Source organism: Hypanus sabinus, chromosome 5 (genome assembly GCF_030144855.1).
Source record: "Hypanus sabinus isolate sHypSab1 chromosome 5, sHypSab1.hap1, whole genome shotgun sequence".
Taxonomy (NCBI): Eukaryota; Metazoa; Chordata; class Chondrichthyes; order Myliobatiformes; family Dasyatidae; genus Hypanus; species Hypanus sabinus.
In genome coordinates, this window is record NC_082710.1 from 100,081,794 (window position 1) to 100,107,358 (window position 25,565).

Here is a 25,565-nt window from a genome sequence, read left to right on the forward strand (position 1 = left end):
GAAAACATTCTTAGAATCTATAGGGGACTGAATGATTATCGAATTAATATGCGGCAAAATGGAATAGCTAGTTTCTGATGCATAGCTTGTACTATATATGATTATCCTCAAAATTTTTGTCAGAAATGGATAAAGAAAAAAAAGTTTATGCCACTCTGTCAGGGATACAGTCATGCATCTTTCTGCAGGTGAATAAGAACCAGTTGAAAGAGATGTCTGATGGCTGCCATTTCATTGCATAAAGTTTTCTTGCTGGATAATGGTATGAAACATAGGGGAGAACCTCCACAAAGAAGATAAAAATTCTTAAAGCACAAGGTCTTCCCACAAATGTGCAAATGCCAAGATTACTTTAGAAATGATTTGCAGGTCCAGGTTTAAGTAATAGATGTTCTGTTGAAGGGTTGTAATCCGTGACCATTAACTCCTTATATATTTGTGGTTTATCTCTACAGGTGGCCTTTAAGACAAAGTTAATTATTTTTTATTGCACATAGCAATCTTTTATGCTTTCAGTAAATAGAAGGATAGAGTATGAACCTCTGTTAATCCAGCTGTAAATCTGTCAGCATCTTGCATGACTTCACTCAGGTAGGAGGTAAGAGCATCAAACTATAATGAGTAACCAGGCAATGATAATTCTGAGATTTCTCTCCACATAGCCTTTGTTCTTTTAAACAGTTTCACAATACTTATGCTTCATTGCTATCCAGGTATTTCAGGTATATTTATAACTGATTAATGCATGCCCAAGTGTAAAACTGATGATGCAGTTGTGTTACCTTGGTTGTTTTAATGATATGGTACAAACTTCAACTAACCATTAACATGCTAGGAATAATTAAGGAGTTATTTCTGCAAGAATTAACCAGAAGTATGATTTCAAGTCACCTGTGTAAAATGTGCCTACTGTACAAGTATTATTCTAGTAATGATTCCAGTTCCAGCATTATTCCAGTTCAATTGCAGATTTATGTTGGAAGGAAATTGTTTTCAATTAGTTTAATGCTCTTTATCCCAGTAGTCACAGGCTCCTTAGAAACCATTAAATGATTAGTGATTTAAATGTGAACCCCTTTGCTGATAGAATTTGAAATAGAACAGGGATTTCCCAACCTTTCTTATGCCATGAACCAATACCATTAAGCAAGGACCCCAGGTTGGGAACCCTTGAACAAGAAAGATTTGAATGCTACAATAACCATGCCCAAGAACAATATAGTTTTCCTCACTTTAAACTTCTTAGAAATGTATGAATGTTCCAATGCTTATCAGTAGAGTGATAAATGTGATAATGTAAAATTCTGCAACTATGACATGTCTACCTAAATTCCACTGTCTCTTTTTTGTCACTTATGGAAAATGGGATAAACCAATGGAAATTTCCATACATTTTCCTCCACAACTTTTGTTAGCAATCGCTCAGTTGTGGCCTGACATCAGCAGGCATGTCTTGGATGTTTAGTTCCAAACTTAAATAAAACATAGCAATAGTTGGAAGTAGGAAATAGTAAGATGTAAGCGTCAGCTGTAGTTTTATAGTAGCATTTTGTCTCAGAGATTTAAGGATATTGCTTCAAAAAATGTGTATACAAATATTAGTTTAATATGCCACTGATTGCTGTGCTGTAATCTTTTGCATGGGATATTAAACAGAGATCCATCCACCTTTTTATAGGGATTTCACAACTGAAGAATATGGGAACTTTGTTGATATTGTGGGCATAACATTAGCGGCTTAGTTTGGATTCAAAATAGATTAAAAAGGCAATCCAAAGATTGTGAACAAAGAGAGGATAACATTGCTGTAGAATTTATAGCTGGTTTTGATGATGGCACGTTTGTTTCTTCCAACAAAAAAAGGATGAATTTCACTGATATCGCAGTTTTACAAACTTTTTAAAACACTTCATGGCCAATCTTGTATTTTTGAATAATTGAGTGTAAGAAATACAAAAAAACAGCTTGTGTGGAACAAGCTCTCACTTTCAAAGTATGTGTCTTTTTTCTGTACGGTTATTTTTGACCATTTTGTTTGAGAGCTATTTATTACCTAAGATTGCAGCAAAACCTTTATATTTGTAAGGCACAAGATCTTTCACATATGCATAAAAAGACAGAGAAAGCCTCTGTTTAGTCTCAACGAGATGATGCCGCTTTTGACAATGCAGCACTTACTGGAACATTAGTCTGAATCTTATGCTCACACCTCAGAAATAAGCTTTGAGCCCACAGCTTCAAGCAAGAATTCGATCACAGCTGGTATTTTATGTGAAACTTTGTTTATCCATGGCTTGACAATGATTTTATTCTATTCCAATCTTCTCTGTCACAAAGGCCATCTACTTCAACTACCACAATATCACCTAATTCTACTTCCATCTCAACCTATCAGCTGATGACAGATTTATTGAAGAAACTGTTATCTCCAAAAACAATCAAGAATAGTCCTGGTTTGGATATAATTGGGGAAAGGATATGGGATGAATCCAGGAAAATGGCACTAAGATAAAAGTTGAGGAGAGTTCCTTCTTTAATTTATTTTTTGTTTGGCTCCAGATTCCAGCATTCACAGTCTCTAGTGTCTTTTTAAAGATTCAAAGATTCAAAGTACATTTATTATCAAAGTATATAAGCAGTATACAACCCTGAGATTTGTTTTCCCACAGACAGCCATGAAACAAATAAAACCATGGAAGCCATTCAAGAAAAAGACATCAAACACCCAACACGCAATACAAAGAACAAATCGCACAAGCAGCAGAAAACAGAGTGAAAAGCACAGAATATAAAACATTAAACCCCAAAGTCATTGAAACAGTTCAGGAATGTTCTGTTTTCAGCACAGTTCAGTTCAATCCAGCACTTTGTTGTTTGTTGACTGTAAGCTGCAGAGCCAGTCCACCCCGATCAAAATTGCATAAGATAGCAACAAGATAGGAACAAACAGAAAGCAGAAACACATTATAACGTGAACCACAGTGTAACATTCATAAACCATGTTGATTAAACCTTGCCCAAGTCCCAAGATTTGGGCAGGGTCCTGACCCAAAATGTTGACTATCCTTTTGCCTCCACTGCTGCTGAGTTCCTCCAGTGACTTATATTTGGCTCCAGATTACAGCATCTGCTACTTCTTCTATCTCCAAAAGATAGTCTGCTCAAATTGAATGGGGCAGCCCACGATACCTCCTGATTCTGACAGCAGTGGCTGCATATAAATAACTTGTCACAGGGGTATCTTTGATTTAGAAAGGACTGGAATATGGCACTCACCACAACAGTGATCAAAGGAAAAACAACAGGGGATTGACCAAATAGCAGTTCCAGTTTTCAGAAATCACAGATTAAGGTGAGAATGTGAACATGACGTCATTATGGGGTTGTTTAATGAGAGATCTGCATATTACTTTTTAGTTCTATTTCATTTACACGAGTCATAATGTGTTCAGATTGCATAAAATAATTACAGACAGGGCATCCTTTTTTTAAGCAAACAATTATTTGTGCTTAGTGATAGGCAAAACACATCTATCTTGTAACCCATAATTAGGCTGTTGATCCTTCAAAGGTGAGGATAATTCACAGCCTACTAACTAATAAAATAACCTCCCACAGTTAAAATACCAATGTCTTCTACTCCCACTGACTGTGGGTCTTTAATCCCCACTCAAACTAAGTCAGCCATTCACTTTCACTTTTCTGTACAATTGATGTTGTCTTTGAAGTTAGTCACCCTTAACAAGTGCAAGACTTCTATAGTTAATCAATAGGTCAAATTTTACTTATTATTCAACAATATTTCTAGGTTGGGTTACTGAAGGTATGAAAACTAAATTAAAATGTAGATTTTTGTTTCTCATATGTTTTCCTGCTTTTAATTTAATACTGTCTTCATGACTGCATGTGGCTTACTTTTCTTGACTTATTTCATGTTTATGATGAGAATTAGCTTATCAAGTTTGAACCGAACACGTGGCTCCTAATTTACACTGCAATAAGTAGCAGGGGTTATCTTCTTTGGAGGATAACTCCTTCATTCAATAAATGTCTACAGATGCTTCTTCATACTTGGGACAAGACGCAGCTAAGGGTAAGTAGTATTTTGTGAGATGATGTATCTCTTCTGCCACTTATAGTGGCATGTAAAATTTTGGGCACCCCTGGTCAAAACTTCTGTTACTGTGAATAGCTAAGCGAGTAAAAGATGACCTGATTTCCAAAAGGCATGAAGTTAAAGATGAAACACTTCTTTAATATTTTAAGCAAGATTACTTTTTTATTTTCATCTTCTACAGTTTCAAAATAACAAAAAAAAAGAAAAGGGCCTGAAGCAAAAGTTTGGGCACCCTGCATGGTCAATAATTAGTAACACTCCCTTTGGCAAGTATCATAATTTGTAAACGCTTTCTGTAGCCAGCTAAGAGTCTTTCAATTCTTGTTTGGGGGATTTTTGCCCATTCTTCCTTGCAAAAGGCTCCTAGTTCTGTGAAATTCTTGGGCCGTCTTGCACGCACTGCACTTATGAGGTCTATCCACTGATTTTTGATGATGTTTATGTCAGGGGACTGTGAGGGCCATGACAAAACCATCAGCTTGCGCCTCTTGAGGTATTCGCCTCAGAATCCATTGTGGATTCTGAGGTGTGTTTAGGTTCATTATCCTGTTGTAGAAGCCATCCTCTTTACACCTTCAGCTTTTTTTTACAAATGGTGTGATGTTTGCTTCCAGAATTTGCTGGTATTTCGTTGAATTCATTCTTCCCTCTACCAGTGAAATGTTGCCTGTGCCACTGGCTGCAACACAAGCTGATCGATCCACCCCTGTGATTAACAGTTGGAGAGGTGTTACTTTCATGAAATTCTGCACCCTTTTTTCTCCAAATATATCTTTGCTCATTGTGGCCAAGAAGTTCTATTTTAACTTCATCAGTCCACAGGACTTGTTTCAAAAATGTATCGGGCTTGTTTAGATGTTCCTTTGCAAACTTCTGCTGCTGCATTTTGTGGTGAGGATGCAGGAAAGGTTTTCTTCCATGAAGGTCATATTTGTGCAGATGTCGCTGCACAGTAGAACAGTGCACCACCACTCCAGAGTCTGCTAAATCTTCCTGAAGGTCTATTGCAGTCAAACAGGGGTTTTGATTTGCCTTTCTAGCAATCCTTCGAGCAGTTCTCTCAGAAAGTTTTCTTCGTCTTCCAGACCTCAACTTGACCTCCATCCTTCCTGTTAACTGCCATTTCTAATTACATTACTCACTGAGGAAACGGCTACCTGAAAATGCTTTGCTATCTTCTTATAGCTTTCTCTTGCTTTGTGGGCATCATTTATTTTAATTTTCAGAGTGCTAGGCAGCTGCTGATTGTTGGGACAAGGTTTGAGGAGTCAGGGTATTTATAAAGCTTTGAAATTTACATCACCTGGCCTTTCCTAACGATGACTGTGAACAAGCCATTGCCCAAACAAGCTAATTAAGGCCTGAGACCTTGGTAAAAGTTATCTGAGAGCTCAAATCTCTTGGGGTGCCCAAATTTTTTCATGGTGCTCCTTTTCTTTTTTTCACTCTAAAATTGTACAAAACAAAAATAATACACTAAGCTTGCTTAAAATGTTGAAAAGAATGTTTCATCTTTAACTTTATGACTTTTGGAGATCAGTTAATCTTCTACTCACTTAACTATTAGCAGTAACAGAAATTTTGACCAGGGGGCCCAAAATTTGTATGCCACTGTATATATAACATAAAATATTTAAATAAGGAGTGCGAAAGCAAGTAGTGAGTTAATGTTCATGGGTTCAATGTCCATTCAGAAATCTGAAGACAGAGAGGCAGAATCTGCTTCTGAATTGTTGAGTGTGTTCCTTCTCCCAATAAGAAGAGGGCTTGACCTGAGTGATGGGGTCCTAAATGATGGATGCTTCCTTTTGATCATCGCTCATTGAAGATGTCCTGGATGCTGTGGAAACTAGTGCCCATGATGGAGTTGACTGAGTTATATATGCTATATGGAATATAGTATAGCAGCAGACCTTTGGCCCATGATGTTGCTGCAAAAAATTGATTTAATAAAACCCCTCTGTTTTCATGTGGTTCATATCACTGTATTCTCTCCATATTCTTGTTAGTTGAATGATTTCATTTGAACTTGTTGGCAAACCAAGCATTTGATCTTGCTTGTAAAATTCCTATTTTGATGAAACAGAGATCCAGGAATATGAAATAATTGTATCCACCACAAGCGACTAGTAGAACCATACACTCTAGTCACAGAGCTGTAGGAAAATCTGAGGCTGTAATATATAGTGTGAGATATATGGTGAAATAGCATTAGCCATTACTCAGCACAAGTTCATCAATTTACCAAAAAAGCCACATTTTAACAATCTGCAGGATACAATAGGAAACAAAAAAAAACATTTTCCGTGGCATTACAATACTGGAAGAGAAAAAAAAAGTTGAAAAAAAATTGTTGGAAAGAATGTTTCATCTTTAACGTTATGACTTTTGGAGATCAGTTCATCTTCTACTCACAGAGAGTTTGACTAGGGTGCCCAAACCTTTGCATGGCACTGTACGGTGACTTTCCTGATTTGCAGCACTCATGTTGGAGGGTAATCCTGACTTCTACTGCTCCAACAGGCAAATGTTTCCAAGAGTTTTCAAGAGTTATCCCTGCTCTGGATAACCTCCTGTCGTGACAGAGTACAGATCTATTTTTGGAGTCTGGTGTCAAGCATATCCTCTCCAATGTAATGAATGTTTCTGGGCTCTAGATAGTAGGATATCTTTTTGAAATGTATTGAGACATTGAGAGATATCGCTAGCTGCATCTTGTTCATTCAGCTCCTTAATTACATCACAAGCATTCAAATGTTACACCTGGATGTCACATACATGCATCCATTTTATAGATTTCCTCTTTGAAAAGAAAGAATGATTCACATCTGCACACATTATTTACCAATTTCAAAGTTCAAAGTAAATTTATTGTTACAGAGATTCATTTTCTTGCAAGCATGCTCCATAAATCTATGGTATAATAACCAAAACAGAATCAATAAAAAAAATCCAACTAGAGCATTCAACCAGAGTGCAAAAGAAAACAAACTGTGCAACTACAAAAAGAAGAAATAATAAGTAAACAAACAAACAAACAAACAAATAAATAAATAATTATTGAAAATACGAGATGAAGTGTCTTTGAAATGAGCCCACTGGTTGTGGGAATGGTTTAAACTCTCCAAGGTACTCTGATCTTCCTTGATCTTTTCAAGGCAAGTTGTGTTGTTGGTCTCTATCTGGGTCTTGTCTGAAATGAAGAGTCATTACTTGATTTGGATCACTAGAATCTTGTGATGTCTCTTCTATGAGTAATGATAGATTTAGTTGTAGAATACACTCACAATCACATAATTCTTCAATATCTCTTGCAGAATTAAATTTATTTACATGTACACTTTTATTTCTTTGTAAAGCAGCAATATCTCATTTCAGAATGTGGTGCATTATTATTCAAAATCTATGCTTAAAATGGGTCAGTTGTCCTATGGGGAAATAATGGGCAGAGTAGGTTTATATCTGCTGCAAGAATGAGAGGGTACTGGACTGAATCAGATAACATTTTGAATGGTCTTAACAATGGCAGGATATTTCCTCTTGTGGAAGGATCTAAAGCCAGTGATTATGTGAAAAATAAGGGATTAACTATTTAAAGAGGGGTGATTTATTTTGTACTCAGTGGATTAAGATTCTTTCAGGTTCCCTTCCTCAAAGGAAGGTGGACACTATGATTACTTATAAAGAAAGTGTTGTATTCTGATGTTTTTGAACCAAAGTTCTTTCAGAAGTCAATAAAGAGGCATAAAACTTGTTGCTTCATGATTGTTTTATTAAGCACTAATAGAACTAAGAGAATTGGAAATGAAGACGTGTGGGATGTAGTAGTGGAAGGAAAAGAAGAAGCAAAGATGGTGGATCAATATGTCCAGCCCTTCCTATACCATAGGTAAGAGACATTCCATTCAAATTTGTAGATAATAGTTAAGTAAGTAGAATAGAGTTAATCAATCAGATCAGCTTATTCAAATAATGTGATACCAAGAAGCTTCCAGAAAGACAGAACTGTAACCTCCAAGGAGCCCACTGAACAATTGCATACACATACTATTACCACCAGGAAACATACTAAACAGCTACAAGTATATTAGATGAGCAGGCATAAAGAGTTAAAATGCAAAGAAAATAACAATTATACAGTCTAATCCAAGAAGAGGTAGACAGCAAGCAAAGATAGGAATGTGGAGTTAATTGTATTGAAACATACACTATGTTTGAAGGGCCAAGCAGACTACTCCTGCTTCTAATTCACATGTCTGTAATATACTGAAATTATTATGTGTTTATAACTCAGCTGGATGAATAATATGTTGAAAAATGTGATGCCACCCTGTTGCTAAGCAAAGTTACTTCATCAATGTGTCATCATTAATCTTAAGCAACTTTTTAATACTTGTATTTTCAATGATTCTTTGACAATTCTCAGTGAACTCTCCACTGCACCATCCTGGATGCTGGATGATATGATGCAGTGGGCCTGACGGAAACTTTAATTCTTAGAACACCCATATGGGAATGAATGGAACTGGGGACAAGTAATAGTCTATGAGGTGAGAAATGAATCTCAATTCTTTAGTTCCATACTCTGTTATAGTATAGGATTGTTAATATGTTTTTAATTAGTAAGGGCATCAAAGGTTACAGGCAGAAGGCTAGAATGGGGTTGACAGAGATACTAAAACAGCCATGATGGAGTGATGGGCTGAATGGCCTAATACTGCTGCAATGTCTTAGGGTATTATGGACTCAACACTCAAGCATTTTAAGTAACTATGGGTACTGAGAATTCATAAATCTCAGAACAATCAGTGAGACTTTTTTATAAAAGTCAATTTAGTTATGTCCAACTCTGTAAAGATGACTTTAGTGGTTTGACTTTGCAGATTTGGCAGATAGTATACTTGTCTACTAGTTCTTCAAGATCTTTATCCAACTCACTGTCATAATCAAAACATTTGGCAATTACCTTCATGCTTCCAATGCCAAATGTTCAATGTGAAACTCTTCCAAAACTTGTCTTCTCTACAGATATGGCAGCTCTGCATTCCCATTTAGCCCAACTCGTTGTACTGACAGCTCATATCATACGTTTTAATATGGCTTCATCTGGATTTATGCCTAGTTCAGCACAAGCTTTCCAAATGTTCCAAATATACCCACTTCTGCGTATTCTCAGTCAGCTCCATTGCTCTGAATGGCCACTCCTACTTTCAATGGGCAAATAAGAGTAAATATGCTTTCCTATTTTGCTTCAGGAATTTTGCATGGTTACACGCACAACGTGCTGGAGGAACTCTGCAGGACAGATAGCGGCTATGGAAAAGGTAAGGAGAGGTAAAAGGCCAGAGTGGGAAAGTGAAGTGGGGGGGCAGGGGTAGTGATGTTTTTAACTGGAAGGAGAAATCAATATGCATACCGTCAAGTTGGAGGCCATCCAGATGTATGTGGGGTGGCCTTACTGTGGTACAGGAATGTGCCATGGACCCACATAATTATTTTATTAAAGCATCTGCAATCTCATTTTGCTGGTGATGATTGATTGTGGATTCATATTTTACTGTTCATTCTCCTTTCTTCTACAATTAACCTGGGACTAAATATAGTTTTCAAAGGCTTGTAGACTGTGAGTAAACGTAAAGGTCTATCCAATAGAAATTCTTTGTATATTTTCACTCCACAGACTATGTCTTTATCAATTTGAGTACTTTTCTCTGCTACTTTTGTCAATGTACTTGATGCAAACACAATTCCTCAACGGGCTCCCAGTCCGATGTGGCTTCCTCTACATCGGTGAAACAGTAAGTGTAAATTGAGGGATAACTTTGTCAAGCACCTCCACTCCATCCATCAAAAATGGAAATTTCCGGTGGCTAAACATTTTAATTCCATTCCCATTCTCACTCTGACATGTCAGTCCATGGCTTCCTCATGTGCAAAGATGAGGCCACACTTAGGGTGGAGGAACAAATTCTTATACTCTGTCTGAGTAGCCTCCAACCTGATGGCATGAATATTGATTTCTCCTTCCAGTAAAAAGAAATTTTCCTCCCTTTCCTCTTCTTCTATTTCCTATGCTGGCATTTTTCCTCTTCTCAACTGCAAGCACTTCCCCTGGGACACTCCCCCCCCCCCTCCAAAACACCCCTTTCCTTTCTCATATGGTCCACTCTCCTCTCCTATCGGATTCCTCCTACTCGAGCCCTTTATCTTCCCCACCCACCTGGCTTCACCTATCACCTCCTAGCTATCCTTCTTCCCATCACCCCGCCTTTTTATTCCGGCATCTTCCCCTTTTCATTTTCAGTCCTGATGAAGGGTCTCGGACTGAAATGTCGACTATTTATTTATTTCCATTGATGATGCTTGACCCGCTGAGTTCCTCCAGCATTTTGTGTGTGGTGCAATTGCTTGTCTTCTTGTTGATCATGCACCACATGACAAATGACAGCTGTAAATCCATAAACTCCATCCAAAGTTCAATATTAATGTCGTAACATGGTGACCAACAATGAATCACTTGCAATACCTTTCTTGCAAATGCAGAATGCATTTTCTGTTCCTTGTCTCAAGTCTACTTCATCTTTCTTCAGTAAATTATGCAATGGTGCCAGAATTTCTGCAAGACCTGGCAGAAATCTAACATGACAGTGTCCAATATCTAGGAATGATCCAAGTTCTGCAGTGTTTCAAGGTTTTATTTCCTTCACAATAGGTTCCAATTTTTCTATGACCATTTACAATCCACTTATATTTAGCCTTTCTCACAAAGTATAAGCATTTCATGGTACTCATTTTTATACCTGAACTGTTATGATAATTCTAGCTTATTCTTTGCCATAAAAACAAAGTATGTTGGAAACACACAGCAGGCCAGATGGCAGCTGCCAAGTGGAAAACAGAAGACAGAATTATAGGGCCAATTGCAGCTGAAGATCATTGACTTGAAATATGAACTCCGCAGATGCTGCATGACTTGCTGAACATTTTGAATGTTTAAAGATATCAATCAAACTTTATCTAATGAGTGGTAGAAAAGCATGGCAGCCAAATGGCTGATTTCTGTTCCTATTGTTATGTTAGACTTATTGCTGAATCAGTCTATGGATTTTATATCCTTGCTACTTGTGACTAATAATACATCACCTTGATTCCATAGATGATGATCTCTACACTATGAACACAGGTGCAAAATCTTGAGCAACACATACGCAAAAGTCAGGCACCATCAATGGAGGGGAATGGATAATCGGCATTTTGAGATGAGACCCTTCATCTTGTGGCCTTGCTATCAATTTTTATTATGAATGGTGGTAAGAATAGCATTTAAATACGTTCTAAATAAAAGGTTGGATAATATTGTATATGTTCAGACTGCAAAAATTACCAGTTTATCAATAATTAGCAGAATATAAATGATTATATAAGGACTGACGATCATTCTTCCCAAAGTGCTGTCACACCAGATTATGTGGTTTTTACTTTTGTCAATAACAAAATTGTTTCTTGGCTGCTGTATGTTATGGCTTCCCTGTTCCTAGCACGTGAGGTCATTGCAGTGTTGCACTTACTTGTGTTGCCACACTCTTCCCTGCAAACATTCTGCTGTTTTTATCACCCAAAGTATTCCTGTGCCGCACTTCCAGTGGATCTGTACCCCCCTTGCCATACACATCCATCTGTGTACACAACTGCCAGTGCACACTCAAAGTTAGCTGCCTCCCTGATCACCCACTCTATCAGTGACTTAAAATGTCACTGTTGGTCCATAGCCTACTCTTGTGCCAAGATGAGGCCACCCTCAGGGTGGAGGAACAACACCTTATATTCAACTTGGGTACCCTCCAACCTGATGGCATGAATATCAATCTCTCCTTCTGGGTAAAAAATTCCCTCCCTCTTCCCTCTCCTATTCTTCACTCTGGCCTTTTAACTCTTCTCACCTTCCCTATCACCTCCCTTGGTGCCCCTGGTCTTTTTCTCTCTCCATGGTCCACTCTCCTCTCCTAACGGATTCCTTCCTCTCCAGCCCTTGACCTTTCCCACCCACCCGGCTTCACCTATCACCTTCCAGCTATCATACTTCCCCTCCCTCCCACCACCTTTTTATTCTGGCATCTGCCCCTTCCTCTCCAGTCCCGAAGAGGGGTTTAGGTTTAAAATGTCGACTGTTTATTCATTTCCATAGATACTGCCTGACCTGCTGAGTTCTTCCAGCATCTTGTGTGTGTTACTGTTGTCTTCTGCCATCTTATTTGATTTTCTAAAATTCTTTGTATGATGTCCATTCAATATATTGCCATTATTACTTTGTAATGTATACATGTTTTCTTGCTTAAATTTATATAGCACCAATAATAAACATTTCACTTGAGACACTGAGAACTATGAAAATCATTCTGATACTTATTCTAATATTAGGTTCCAGTCCGGAGCCCGCCTTGCTCCGGTCCGCAGACTCCGGACTCCGGGCCTTGCAGCCAGCCCTCCTGTCACACGGAGCCATTGGATCATCTTGGCTTAAGGAGGTTACACCTGTCACCTATTAGGGGGCAGGTGTTTATAAGGGGCTCGGGGACTGAGCCTAGGTTTGGGGTTGTCCTGCTCTGAAGCTGGTTTAACCCGGTCTGTACCTGGACTGCTGGCTCTGAATCCTGTTCTGCCCTGGTTGCCACCCTGCTTGGAATCCTGCTCTGGCCTGGTTGCTGAACCATTCTGTATATGCTCTATCTGGTTGGTCTTGTTCCCCTGCTTCTCTCCTGTGCGCTGGTCCTGCTGTTCCACCTTATTCTCTTTGCTCGCTCTGCCTCGCTGTTGGTGGCCTTTCCCAAATTGCCTGTGTATGACAGTAGTCCTGTTGTTCACCCTGGACCCAGCTTCCTTCTGATCCCTTGCTTCTGTTGGGCAGCTCTGGCTGGACTGCTACTGCCTGGTGGGGGTTCTGCCCCTTCCTACCCGTTACCTCCGTCAGGCAGGTCTGGCTGGATTGCCGCTGGCCGGCTGATTTTTCTGCCCTTTCCACCCATTTGTGCCCCGCACCTGCCCAAGTGTCCGTGACTGGCCCAGACCTGGGAAGCGGCTCTGCCCGGGATCCATGCGGCCCACCTTAAGGACTCCCACCCTTTCCTCCCTTCATTTCCCATGGGTTGTGCCCGGCACCTGCCCAGGCCTCTGTTTCTGCCTGGGAGGCAGCCCTGTCTGGGATCTATGCGGCCCGCCATGAAGAATCCTCCTGCCTGCCTCGTCTGGCCTCTGGGATCCAGCCCCCACCTGCCTTACCCTTTACATGCCATGGCATCCCCATCCTGTCCTATCCCTAGTACCAGTGTCTGCATCCTGCATTTGGGTCCAATCCTGCCCCTGTTCCTGACATCCAATCTCTCCAATTATTTTGTATGTATTTGCAATGCATTTACAGACCTTAGAAAAGGTGATGAATGTCAATATTCAATATCTACCCCAGAGAATTCCAATAGATTGAATGAGGGATAGAGTGAATTCTCCTCAGCATTGTCATTACTGTGCTTTCACTCAATAGAGGAGAGTTAATCCAACCCTTCACCACACATTATTCAAAAAGAACTGAACCAATAATGGTTCAGTTTGGTTTGAGGAAACACTTAGGGTAAAATTTATATCCAGGAGTAATACTAGCAGAGTGAATTCATTGCCTATTATAATAAAACATAAGTTTTGATATTTTGTTCTAACCTGGCAACTTTAAAATACTCTCTTCAACTTGAAGGGGGCTGAGATGAATTTTATTGTCCCAAGCACAATGGTGCCAGGCTATCTAATGTATTCTTGATGATTCAATGATGACCAATTCAGTTCAAGTGAGAAGTGGAAAACATAAACAAATTCCTCAGAATCCAACCAAATTATTTACGTTTATATTTGCTCCAATTTGAGACTCTAGTGAGTAGCTGCTGTAGAAATAATGGAAACCAATGTTACATATACAGATTGTCAAACTCAATTCAATTCTGAAGGTGAGATAGTTATCCAAAACATTTTCAATCAATTCAGGGAGAGGAGAATCATAATTTGGGAAAAAGGGAAGGGAGCGGGTTGCACCAGAGAGACTTTCTGTAATGATCAATAAACCAATTATTTGGATTCAAATGACTTTGCCTGGTATCTCAAGGTTTGGTGTGTCTGCACCCATGCCACCACTTCCTTTGCCACCTGTCCCACTCCCCTCCAACAGTGCTCCACCTTACCCATTCCCAATATCTTTTGCCCTCACCAGGTTGACAAGCTCACTCTCCATTCCATGTTGACAAAAAGTGTACTGTGTAAAAGTCTTAGGCATCCTAGCCATAAATACATGTCCAAGACTATGCACAGTGTTATATGTATAATTATTACTACATATATAAAATTGCTGATGTATGTAATGTGCACTCCAATGCTTAATACACAAGGACTAGGATCAAGTCAAGTACATTGTAACTGTCACCAGCAGGATTTGCAGTATTACTGGTAGGTTGACACACGTACTTGGGGCTGATGGAAACATACAACCCTATGGGCAAAGTTTAGACATCATCTGCTGCATCCTCAATGTGGTAAGATGTCAGAGACGGACTTTTCTGTTATCCACTTCTGATCCAGTTTAACCTGTTTAATTTGTTGTGACTTGCAAAATAATTTTAATCCCTTTTTCGGTGACCTTGGCCCTTTCTGGAACATACCTATTGGTTGGCAAATTGCAACTTATCAATTACCTGACAACAATGTTAACTACAGTTTCATTGAAATAAGAAGTAAGGAAGTGGTAATTCTCAATGCAGGAAGCCTCAGCCCCTCATCCCATACATTTCTGTTGCTAGTTTTACTTGGGATGCAGAGGACTTTGCAGTTGGAAATTTTACCATTAAAACACGAACAAGAATCTTTCAGTACTGAAGTTATGCACCTGACCATCTGAGTAAATTTTGCTCTGCTGCACATTCAAAGTAAATTTAAAGTTTAACGTAAATTTGTTATTAAATTACATATACGTCAACAAGTACTACTCTGAGATTCATTTTCTTGCAGACATTCACAGTAGATAGAAAACAGCACAATACAATCAATGAAAATATGAATAAAGACAAACCACCTATGTACAAAAGAAGACAAAATTTTAAAATATGAACTAAAACAAATAATAATAAATAATATACATAACCTGAACTGTAGAGTCCTTGAAAGTGAGTCCATAGGTTGTGGAATCATAGGCTGAGGTGAGTGAAGTTATCCACGTTGGTTCATGAACCTGTTGGCTGAAGGGTAATAGTACTTCTGAACTTGTTGGTGTGGGATCTAAGGCTCCTGTATCTTCTTCCTGGTGATAGGAATGAGAAGAGAGCATGACCTGGATGGCGGATGCTGTGTTCTTGTGGCAGTGCTCCTTGCAGATGAGCTTAGTGATAGGCAGGGTTTGCCTGTGATGTACTGGCCTGCATCCACTACTTTCTGTAGGCTTTTCTGTTCTTGGGCATTAGTGTTTCCATTCCACTAACAGTAAATCACTTCCATTTCTGAAGGAGACCTGAAGTGGAGGTAACATACAATGAAATGTCTCCTATTTATCCTGTAGATCGGCTCACTCATTTGGGAAGATTGTTGGAGATGAAGCATTTTTGAGAATTTTGCTGCCTTGAGTCTTCTCATTTTTAAAATTTCAAAGCGATAGGTTCTCAACCAAATTTTGTGCCAATTATGGACCTTTTCACTCTCAAAGGATTTATAACTATTGTTCTTAAAGACTATAAAACAGATATGATATAATGGGGAAGGAATTTACACTATCCATTGCCAATTGTGCAGAAGTTCTATTTTCCTTTTCTTTTTTTTTATCTTACTGGCCTATCTTACTATCCCAATTTGTACCTCCTGAGGAATATCAACATATTCACACTGCTCAAAACTTCCAACGGCTGCTAAATATACAGTACAGATCAGGTGATGGTTAAGGAATTAATTCTGAAACAAAGCAGGGCCAAACCATCTCCTCCAAGGAGTCTTTCTCTGCTTGATTCTGGCTCCCAATCCATGCTTCAGTTAAACAAAAGCTAGAGCCTCGGTGAAGGTGGAGAACTGAGTGTAGGAATGCTGCAATTTTACTGTGAATGGCCAAAGTGTCAACAAAATCTATTTGTGTATTTCTAACTCATTATTATGAATAATAAATGACAGGCTATGGATGTTGGGAAAGTAAGGTCGAGAACCCAGTCCATCATGATGACACCAGATTCCTACTTTCTGGCCCTGGATTAATGCTCACACATGTGGCTCTTTGAGTGCTTATACAAGTTCAAAACATCTTTCAAGAGAGTGCACACTCGCAGGGCAACAGGCCCCAATGTGTACCTGGTAGGGTTCTGAAAACCTGTGCCAACTAACCAGCAAGTGTGTTCAAATTCAGAATTTCTCACCTGTTTCAAAAGGGTAATGATCATACCAGCACCCAAGATGAGCTGGGTGAGCTGCCTTAATGTCTATTATCCAGTAGCACTCATATCTACGGTGAAGAAAAGGTTAGTTATGCCTAGAATCAATTCCTGTCTAAATAAGGACATGGACCCTTTGCAATTTGCCTATTGCCATAACAGCTATACAGTGAATGCAATCTTATTGGGTCTTTACATGGCTTTGGATCACTTGGACAATACTAATACTTAAATCAGGCTGCTGTTCATTGATTACAGCTCAACATTTAACACGATTATTCCTGCAGTTCTGCTCAGAAAGCTCAAAACCTGGGCCTCTACACCTTCATCTGCAATTGGATCCTTGACTTCCTCACTGCAGGACAACCGTCTGTGTGAATTGGAAATAATATCTTCATCTGACTGATAATCAACACTGATACATCACTTAGCTCGCTGCTGTACTCTCTCTGTACCCATGACTATGTGGCTGGGTACAGCTCAAATGCCATCTATAAATTTGCTGATGACACGACCATTGTTGACAGGATTGCAGATGGTGAATAGAAGGCATACAAGAGTAAGATAGGTCAGCTGGTTGAGTGGTGTCACAGCAACAACCTTGCACTTAACGTCAGTAAGACTAAAGAATTGATTGTGGACTTCAGAAAGGGTAAGATGAGGGCACATATACCAGTCCTCATCGAGAGATCAGTAGTCCAAAAGGTGAGCAGTTTCAAATTCTGGGGCACTCAGTACCTTTCGAAAATCTATTCTGGGCTCAACATATTTATACAGTTACAAAGAAGACACAACAGTGGCTAAATTTCATTAACAATTTGAGGAGATTTGGTATGTGACCAAAGACACACACATATTTCCAAAGATGTTTCGTGGATAACATTCGAGCTGGCTGCATCACCATCTGGTATGTGGTGGGGTTGGGGTACACTGCATAGGATCAAAATAAGCTGCAGATAGTTGTAAACTCAATCAGCTCCATGAGGGGGTCCAGCATCCAAGACATCATAAGGGAGAGATGCTCAAAACGGCAGCATCCATCATAAAGACCTCCATTATCTAAGGATAAGTCTGCTTCCCATTACCTACCATCAGGATGGAGGTAGAGCAGCCTGAAGGTACATCTCCTCAAAAACATAGAAACATAGAAAACCTACAGCACAATACAGGCCCTTCTGCCCGCAATGCTGTGCTGAACATGTACTTACTGTAGAAATTACCCAGGATTACCCATAGCCCTTTATTTTTTTAAGCTCCATGTACCTATCCAGGAGTCTCTTAAAAGACCCTATCATATATCACTCTCCTAGGTGGGAGTGGTGGGAGTGTGGAATGAGCTGCCAGATGAAGTGGTGAATGTGGGCTCATTTTTGACATTTAAGAAAAACTCGGACAGGTATATGGATGAGAGGGGTTTAGAGGAATATGGCCCAGGTGCAGGTCAGTGGGACTAGGCAGAAAAATGGTTCAGCACAGCCAAGAAGGGCCAAAAGGCCTGTTTCTGTATTGTAATGTTCTATGGTTCTATGGTTCTATATCCGCCCCCACAGCCGTTGCTGGCAGCCCATTCCACGCATTCACCACTCTCTGCGTAAAAAACATATCCCTGCCATCCCCTCTGTGCCTTCTTCCAAGTACCTTAAAACTGTGCCCTCTCATGTTATTCAGCCCTGGGAAAAAACCTCTGACTATCCACATGATCAAGGACTCTCATCATTTTATTCACCTCTATCGGGTCACCTTTCATCCTCCGACGTTCCAAGGAGAAAGGGTCAAATTCACACAAACTATTCTCATAAGGTAACCCAATCCAGACAACATCCTTGTAAATCTCCTCTGCACCCTTTTTATAGTTTCCACATCCTTCTTGTAGGTGACCAGAATTGAGCACAGTACTCCAAATGGGGTCTGACCAGGGTCCTATAAAACTACAACAATACTTCTTGGCTCTTAAACTCAATCCCACAGTTGATAAAGACCAATGCTCTATAAGCCTTCTTAACCACAGAGTCAACTTACGCAGCAGCTTTGAGTGTCCTATGGATTCAGACTGCAAGATCCCTCTGATCCTCCACACTGCCAAGAGTCTTACCATTTATACTAATATTCTGCCATCATATTTGACCTACAAAAATTAACCACCTCACACTTATCTGGGTTGAACTCTATCTGCCACTTCTCAGCCCAGTTTTGCATCCTATCGATGTCCCACTGTAACCTTTGACAGCCCTCCACACTATCCACAACACACCCAACCTTTGTGTCATCAGGAAATATACTAACCCATCCCTCCACTTCCTCATCCAGGTCATTTATAAAAATCACCAAAAGAAGAGGTCCCAGAACAGATCCCTGAGGAACAACACTGGTCACTGACCTCCATGCAGAATATGACCTGTCTACAACCACTTTTTGCCTTCTCTGAGCAAGCCAATACTGGATCCACAAAGCAATGGCCCTTTAGATCCCATGCCTCCTTACTTACTCAATAAGCTTTGAATGAGGTACCTTATCAAATGCCTTGCTGAAATCCATATACACTACATCTACTGCACTACCTTCATCAGTGTGTTTAGTCACATTCTCAAAAATTTCAATCAGGCTCGTAAGGCATGACTTGCCTTTCACAAAGCCATGCTGACTATTCCTAATCATATTATGTCTTTCCAAATGTTCATAAATCCTGCCTCTCAGGATCTTTTTCATCAACTTACCACCCACTGAAGACTTAATGGTCTATAACTTCCTGGGCCAGCTCCACTCCCTTTCTTGAATAAGGGAACAATGTCTGAATCCCTCCAATCCTCTGGAACCTCTCCCATCCCTTTGATGATGCAAAAATCATTGCCAGATGCTCAGCAATCTTCTCCTTCAACTCCCAGAGTAGCCTCGTGTACACCTCCTCCAGTCCTGGAGACTTATCCAACTTGATTCTTTCCAAAAGCTCCAGCACTTCCTCTTTCTTAATGTCTAAATGCTCAAGCTTTAAAATCTGCTGTAATTCATCTCTACAATTGTCAAGATCCTTTTCCTTAGTGAATACTGAAGCAAAGTATTCATTAAGTATCTATGTTATTTCCTCCAGTTCCATACACACTTTTCCACCGTCACACTTGATTTGTCCTATTCTCTCATGAATTATCCTCTTGCTCTTCGCATACTTGCAGAATGCCTTGGGTTTTCTTTAATCCTGCTCACCAAAGGCCGTCTCATGGCCCCTTCTGTCTCTTGTAATTTCATTCTTAAGCTCCTTCCTGCTAGCCTTATAATCTTCTAGATCTTTATCATTACCTAATTTTTGAGCCTTTCATAAGCTTTTCTTTTCTTCTTGACTACATTTTCAACAGCCTTTGTGCACCATGGTTCCTGTACCTAACCATCCTTTCCCAGTCTCATTGGAACGTACTTATGCAGAATGCCACGCAAATATTCCCTGAACATTTTCCACATTTCTGCTGTACATTTCCCTGAGAAAATCTGTTCCCAATTTATGCTTCCAAGTTTCTGCCTGATAGCTTCATATTTCTCCTTACTCCAATTAAACACTTCCCTAACTTATCTGTTCCTATCCCTCTCCAATGCTATGGTAAAGGAGATAGAATTGTGATCACTATCTCCAAAATGCTTTCCCACTGAGAGACCTGACACTTGACCAGATTCATTCCCCAATATCAGATCAAGTACAGCCTCTCCTCTTGTAGGCTTATCTACATATTATATCATGAAACCTTTCTGAACGCACCTAACAAATTCCATCTCATCTCTACCCCTTGCTCTAGGAGATGCCAATCAATTTTTTTGAAGTTAAAATCTCCCACCATGACATCCCTGTTATTATTACAACTTTCCAGAATCTGTCTCCCTATCTGCTCCTTGGTGACCCTGTTACTATTGGGTGGTCTATAAAGAACAACAAGTAGAGTTATTGACCCCTTCCTGTTTCTAATTTACACCCAGAGAGACTCAGTGGACAATCCCTCCATGACTTCCTCCTTTCCTCCAGCCGTGACACTATCTCTGATCAGCAGTGCCACACCCCACCACTTTTGTCTCCCTCCCTGTCCTTTCTGAAACATCTAAAGCCTGGCACTCTAAGTAGCCATTCCTGTCCCTGAGCTGTCCAAGTCTCTGTAATGACCACAACATCATAGCTCCAAGTACTGATCCACGCTCTAAGGTTATGTGCTTTGTTCATGATGCTTCTTGCATTAAAATAGACGTATGTAAAGCCATCAGTCTGAGCACATCCCTCCTCTATCACCTGCCTATCCTCCCTCTCGCATTGTCTACAAGCTTTCTCTATTTGTGAGCCAACAGCCCCGTTCCCCCGTCTCTTCAGTTTAGCTCCCACCCCCCAGAAATTCTAGTTTAAACTCTCCCCAATAGCCTTAGCAAAGCTCCCTGCCAGGATATTGTACCCCCTTGGATTCAAAAGCAACCCGTCATTTTTGTACAGGTTATGCCTGTCCCAAAAGAGGTCCCAATGATCCTGAAATCTGAATCCCTGCCCCCGCTCCAATCCTTCAGCCACACATTTATCCTCCGCTTTACTCAATTTCTATACTCACTGTTACGTGGCACAGGCGGTAATCCTGAGATTACTACCTTTGTGGTCCTGCTTCTCAACTTCCTTCCTAACTCCCTGTAGTCTGTTTTCAGGACCTCCTCCCTTTTTCTACCTATGTCATTGGTACCAATATGTACCACAACCTCTGGCTGTTTACCTTCCCACTTCAGGATAACGTGGACGTGATCAGAAACATCCTGGACCCTGGTCCCTGGGAGACAAACTACCATCCGTGTTTCTTTCCTGCATCAACAGAATACCTGTCTGGCCCCCTAACTATAGAGTCCCTTATCACTACTGCCTTCCTCTTCCTTTCCCTGTCCTTCTGAGCCACATGCCCAGACTCTGTGCCAGAGTTGCGGCCACTGTTACTTCCCCCAGGTAGATCATCTCCCACAACAGTACTCAAGCAGGAGTACTTATTGTTAAGGAGAACAGCCACAGGGGTACTCTCTAGTATCTGACCCTTGCCCTTCCTTCTCCTGACTATTACCCACTTATCTCTCTCTCGAGGACCTGGTGCGCCTATCTGCCTGTAGCTCCTCTCAATCACCTCCTCACTTTCCCTGACCAGACAAAAGTTATCGAGTTGCAGCTTCAGCTCCCTAACCCAGTCCCTAAGGTGCTGCAGCTTGAGGCATCTGGAGCAGGTATGGCTTTCTGGGAGGCTGGGAGTCTCCTGGACTTCCCACATCTGACACTCAGTACAGAATACCAGCCGCACAGACATGCTTCCTGTTTCTATTCTTCACAGGTAATCTACCTCTCCTCAACCCGTTATCGCTGAAGCCCCATTGAGCCAAAGCCCTCATACTCTGACTCCCTCTACTCTGTTGTGCCCACTCTATAAATCTGTCTCCTTTTACTCTCTTCGTGCTGATCTAACTCCCTGACGTCCACACACTTGCACAGTCATCCCTTGAAATTCTCCTATGCTATCAGATTTCTGAATAGACATGGAACCCATTATTACTAACTCATAATAAAGTAATTTATACTTATTATTATGCATTGCAATGTACTGCTGCCACATCACAACAAATTTTCTTACATATCCTGGTGATATTAAACCTGATTCTGAGGTACTTTTAAAGTCTGATGATCACTTCAGGCAATGACTTCCAGTTTATTGCTGTAATTCTCTTTTCCTTAATTCCATAATCTCTACCCATCGACTTAAATCTACCTTTCTGTCAGGGGAAGCAGCTCCTTCCTATTATTTATATTAAGAACTCTCATAATTTTATACACCACTTGTTAAATGATTAAATAAATGACTCTGACATTAAGTAGTACAAATATACTTCTGCAGCTGTTTTATGGATGAGCCACTGAACATATTGCTATGAAATGTTTTCATCGTCATGGTGTTGGTAAACACCATACACCACAATGCTGTAAATGTTTATCAACACTGGCATCACCCACCTGCTAAGAGCTCCAACCAGCATAATGGAATTGTTTGAATATCTACATGTGTTGCTATGATACAGTATTCTCTCTACAAGAGGTTCAATCCTCTCAGGTTTTTGTTTTCAAATAACAATTTGGAACAAGTGAACTCCTTAGTGTTTAGTTCAAGGAGTCATTTGATGTATTTCATACACGAAGAGTAACACTGCTAACACCATAACTTGCCAACCTGGTTTAATCTGGTACATTTTAACTCATTGATCACCATCACCAAGGTCTGATCACAGGTTTTATGTTTTGCAAGGAAACTAAGGCACAGTATGAGAACATTTCATTTTCATCCATAATCTTCATAATTTAAGTTTAGGATAAGAAACCCACACTTAAGCTTTTGTTGTTTACATTAGCTAGAGTATTGTGCACAGTTTGGGTCAATATGTGTTGCGTATTTAATATTTCCATAGTATTTGAGTAATATTATAAATATATTGCTTGATTAAGCATTCTTGTTTGTTTAAATAATTCACTATGGGTTATCTGCAAAAATATGTGAATTGCATGCATCATACCAGATGATACGCATACCTTGCTTCAAGTAAACACAAGGTTAGACTCATATTTCAGACTGATATATCTTTCTTTTATTTAGTTTAATGTTTTGGAGCAACAAAACATAACGTTGGAGGCAAAGTAATTTTAAAATGAACCTGAGACAACTGCCAACCTATGGAAGTGCAGCAGAACATGTATTTTGGAAGGGAAGACAAAATCGAGTAAAAAAAAGGCAGAAAATTGAAGAATTGACAGGCTCATAGGCAGAGAATACAGGGTGATAAGAATCATAAAAAAAGAGCAGAAATGGCTGTCTATATTGGAAACTCACACAAAATACTGGAGGAACTCAGCAGAGGGAAGATTTAAACTTCTTCAGGGCAGGCATCACTGTAAGAGACTTTGCAGAGTAGTAATCAAATTACAAACAAGAGAAATTCTGCAGATGCTGAAAATCTGAGCAACATACACAAAATGCTAGAGGAACTCAGCAGAATGGAAAAAAGTACAGCTGACATTTTGGCCTGAAACGTCGACTGTACTTTTTTCCATTCTGCTGAGTTTCTCCAGCATTTTACGTGTTTTGCTCAGATTTCCCATATCTGCAGATTTTCTCTTGTTTGTATCCACATCGGAAAGATTGACATGCTCCATTACACAACGGAGAGCTAGATTTTGTATACTGAATTGATAGAGCAGTATTTTATAGCAAATGGAATAACCAATGAGAAAGAAGTGCCGATTTTGCTGAGTACGTTGGATTTAAAGGCATACAGTTTGCTTCGAAGTTGAACTGCTCCAAACAAACCAGCAGGAATAAGCTTTGTTGATATCATGAAAGCAATGCAGGAACATTTCGAACCAAAACCATTGTTGAATGCAGAAAGTTTTAGGTTTCTAAGTGGAATCAAAAGGAAGGGGTGTCCATTTCAGCATGTATGGCTGCATTGAAGAGATTTTCTGTGCATTGCAATTTGATAATGGGTTTAATAATGCACGGTGAGATCACTTAGTTCATGGAATCTTATAAGAAAGCATGCAAAAGTGGCTCCTAACTGAAGCACAACTCATATTTAAAAGATTACTATATAAATGGAAATAGCAGGCAGAGATGCAATTGAGTGGTAGTCAGGAATGAAAGTGAGCAATGTCTAAAGAGAAACATGGCTAGCTGAACAATTTATGTTACCCTTGAGGCAGGAGCTCACATACCTCAGACCAATTCAGATTCAAAGCCAAAACATGCTGAAAATGCAACAAAATAGTCACATAAAAAGAGCATGTCAGGCAGACAAAAATAAATGGACCACACAGGGAAGAGATAAAGATAAAAATCAAGTTTCAGGTTCAAAAAGAGCACTAGTCTGCATGCTGTTGATGAAAAAAATCTGATAATGATGAAAGTGATACAGGACTAGGTAGCCATAAGATTTAAAATGTGAAAACTAACAAGAGACAAACAATATGGCTTGCACCAGAAGTGAGTGGCTGTTTCAGTCATTCCACAAAATGAGTTTGAATGGCATCTCAAAGATATTAAATTGAAGCCCGCAGATATCCCACTAAGATCTTATACTGGAGGAAAGATAACTCCTGTGGGAATGCCATTTGTGACAGTGAAATACAGCAACCAAGAGGTCACATTGAGCTTGTATGTGATAAAAACAGAAGGACCAGCATTGTGGGATGTGATTGACTGAGACAGATACAACTTGATTGGAAGTCCATCTGCCAATTGCATGCCATATCCCCAGCAAGGGAGTCAACTGAAACAAAGTTAAGAAATCTACTGGATGATGCCACATCTCTCTCCATGCTGTACACCATGAACTTTTGCTCAACAGAGGGCAAACGGATATTGGTGCCTCTGGTTGGAAAGCATATTGGAGCAACAAGGAACCATGTTGCTCAGAACAGTTTTCACAGACAACCTATCTGAGAAAGTTTGTGATACATTAATCAGGCAGTTACTAATGAAATGTGGCTTGGTTTTAAGCTGGAAGAGAGCTCAGGGAGCTTCAGGAAAGTTGCAACCAGAATCTATTTTGTGTGCATTACGGTTATCGCATGAGCTGAAAGACGAAAAACTGCTTCTAAAAGTGGATACAATGAACAGCTGGATGAATGGAAGGCCAAAAAGAAAGGAGTCAGTGGTGATATGAAAACAAAGGACGATGTTGTGGATGAGGAAATCAAGAGGAGAGAATAGATTGTAAAGGGAACAATAGAAGGATTAATAAGAAAATACTTCAGTTAACTTAACTGCACATTCCCAAGAACAAGATGTGCAAACTAGATGAAGAAAAAGGAAGGAGAAGTTTACAGAGCTGTCAGAATCACTTCCTGCAATCTCAGAGTCAACTCCTGTAACCATCATGGAGGAGGACCCTGAACTTGGAATTGTTTTCACAGCCACAAGTCCCACCTGCAAAGCAGAATGACCTCCCTTGTCAGGAAAGACATTACCCCACAAGAGAGT

At 39.9% G+C, this 25,565-nt stretch overlaps 2 long non-coding RNA genes across 6 annotated transcripts in view; one reads left to right on the plus strand and one right to left on the minus strand.

The window, feature by feature from the left end:
* LOC132394299 (uncharacterized) overlaps window positions 1-15,384 on the minus strand; it is a 55,192-nt gene extending 39,808 nt beyond the window's left edge. Inside the window, exon 1 of the long non-coding RNA XR_009512266.1 lies at window positions 15,291-15,384. This is a non-coding gene — a long non-coding RNA (uncharacterized LOC132394299). The remainder of the gene's footprint in view (window positions 1-15,290) is intronic.
* LOC132394298 (uncharacterized) overlaps window positions 3,612-25,565 on the plus strand; it is a 64,555-nt gene continuing 42,601 nt past the window's right edge. For 2 of the 5 annotated variants that reach the window (XR_009512262.1, XR_009512263.1), the window contains exons 1-4: window positions 4,266-8,006; window positions 8,544-8,667; window positions 9,373-9,441; window positions 11,274-11,427. This is a non-coding gene — a long non-coding RNA (uncharacterized LOC132394298). Of the gene's footprint in view, window positions 4,094-4,265; window positions 8,007-8,543; window positions 8,668-9,372; window positions 9,442-11,273; window positions 12,484-12,535; window positions 14,221-25,565 lie in introns of those variants that run through there. The other 3 variants (XR_009512264.1, XR_009512265.1, XR_009512261.1) reach the window with 3 other exon arrangements.